The following is a 2,390-nucleotide window of genomic DNA, read 5'->3' as shown; positions in this document are numbered from 1 at the left end:
TCCTTATGGCTGTGTAGCCTGGCAGCCTGACCTTCCGTCTACGGAAACAGCTGAAACTCAAGAGAATAAAAGAAAAGTGTTGCAAGCCCAATTCAGGCTAGCTTCCTCAAACAGTTCTCGAGTCACACAGCTAATGGCCCAAACATATTCGTCACAGAGGCAGCTGATTAATGCCAGCAGAAGCGTGGTGAACGTGACGGAAAACTGGCCTTTCCTCTTTGAAAAAGCACACATGTGTTTTCACATGTCAATATACTGCTGGGGTTCAGTGCCTCGCAAGCATTTGACGATCAAGTTAAGGCTTTTGGGCGACAGGTTTTTAGGTATGCTCACAGCTTAATAAAGATGTCGAACGTGAGGACATGCCTAGAGGAAATTGAAAAGGCCAGAATTGAAATGAAATGAATGGCTATAGAGTATGAAGCCACTCCCCTTCCTCCTACTTGCCATCTTCGATGAAGACCGGGAGCTATTCTGCAAGGTAGTCGAAGCAAGCATTGCAATCTTGGAAATAATTAATAAAGAGAAAATCAGACATCCACCCGTTCGTAGCAACTGCTACAAGGGAAACCCATACGGGTTACTCAAAAGAAAAGCCTCGCAGTTGAACAAAAATTCGTCCTGATCCGGGACTCGAACCCGGAACCACCACCTTTACGAGGCAGCCGCTCTACCAACTGAGCTAACCAGGCAGCCAGCAGATGGAAGCTGAAGTCAAATTTGTCAACAACTCTAAGCAAAGGTAAGAGTTTGAGGTAATAGTTCTGCGGAAACCCGCAAAGTGGAGAGAAGTAATTAATAAAGGGAAATCACAATTGTGGGTTTCAGCAAAACTATTACCTCAAACTCGTGCCTTTGCTTCTAGTTGTTGACAAATTCAACTTCACCCTGCCATTGCTTGCCGCCTGGTTAGCTCAATTGGCTCACTCAAATGTGAGGCTTTTCTTTCGAGGAAGCCGTATGGGTTTCCTTTGTAGCAATTACTTCGAACGGGTGGATATCTGATTTTCCCTTTATTAATTACTTCTGTCCATCTTACGGATTTCCGCAGAACTAATACCTCAATCTTAGAAATATATCAAATCCGTACCTGTCCGCTATGATATCTCTCATAGCTCATGTGTCAGTTTTGTACATTTAACCCCACATATCATACCATATTGTATTATTTCTTGTCTACATTACTATTATTATAGTGCTACAGAACAGTGTTTGCGATGACGAAGAGGCGACCAGTGTGACGACGACGATTAGAGGCTAGCGCGTGCTGTTGCCTCTTGGCCAAGTGCTGCGTGTTTCCTTGTAAATATGCTTGTATATAGCTTTTCATCTGCATCTTCCTACGTAACAATATAAAGCTAACATTGTCAAATACACTTAGATAATGCAACATTGTGTAAAGCTGGGTGCAATGTAAAAATGAAGTAGTAAATGCCTCTCAAGAAGCCAGTCAATAATGAGATTGTCATGGCATGGTTAATCCCCTTTCGCCTGTTAGCATGACATTCCAAGGGGCTGGCAAGTGAAAAGTGATCTGCTGGTTAACCAGATTAAATGCAATGCCATGACAGTCTCTTGACATCAATGGACAGAAGGTCTCTTCTGCTATTGAGTTGTATTTGGCTATAATAATGTAACATGTTTCCTGATGCGGGCAGCCCACTCATAACTGGTGGCATCTTACTGGGGAGACAGCACTTGGTTGAGCCAAGAGCTGCGCTTAATACCTCTTTCCCTTATATTGCTCTTCACATTCGCTCTGTTCTCATTTTCTGTACAGTGCTCAAGGAATGAAACGCATCTTTTTAGCGCTAAGTAATGCGCATACTTTCATTTCCACTGGCTGCAGTTCGTGTCGCGACAACGTAATTCTGGCGCATACACCTACGTAGGAGTCCTCGACACATTCGGTGATCAAATTCTTTGCGACATGACATGGTGCCTCTCGTGTACTTTGCACATATGCAGGGTTCTACTAAATGCTTCGCGTCGCGTTTCATTCCGTGAGAACTGTACTTATACGATTTCCACGTCCCCTGTTTCTGTGTTTGTCGCAGTCTTATGCTGCCATGACTGCTTTGAGAGTCCTGCAATATTGCATACTGTCCCTTGCCTTCACTCTCAAGTGTGTGAAGGTGGGGATCACGCTTCCTCATTTGTTCTGTGTCCTTATATTGGTCAAACAGAATAGTTGTGAACCAGACCTGATGAAGGGAATACCATTCCCAGAATTGTTGGCAAAACAAACCTTAAAAACGAATAGTCATGTTTGTCGTAACATTATAATTCCTTTAGTAAACTGGCCGATAGAAACCTTTGCTAATTATCTATATATATAATATATATATCGTATAATAAGAAGCCAGCAGACACTAAGGACATCATAGGGG

The 2,390-nt window shown here is 43.0% G+C and overlaps 1 non-coding gene across 1 annotated transcript; it reads right to left on the bottom strand.

Annotated features, from left to right (window-relative positions):
• Nucleotides 1-617: 617 nt before the first annotated feature.
• On the bottom strand, nt 618-692 carry TRNAY-GUA (transfer RNA tyrosine (anticodon GUA)). The gene has a single exon. It is a non-coding gene; the product is annotated as a tRNA-Tyr (tRNA).
• Nucleotides 693-2,390: the final 1,698 nt, after the last annotated feature.

This window comes from Dermacentor andersoni, chromosome 6 (assembly GCF_023375885.2).
Source record: "Dermacentor andersoni chromosome 6, qqDerAnde1_hic_scaffold, whole genome shotgun sequence".
In the NCBI taxonomy this organism is placed as follows: Eukaryota; Metazoa; Arthropoda; class Arachnida; order Ixodida; family Ixodidae; genus Dermacentor; species Dermacentor andersoni.
Note: the sequence above shows the minus strand (reverse complement) of the source record. Positions and strands in the feature narration are given on the sequence as shown.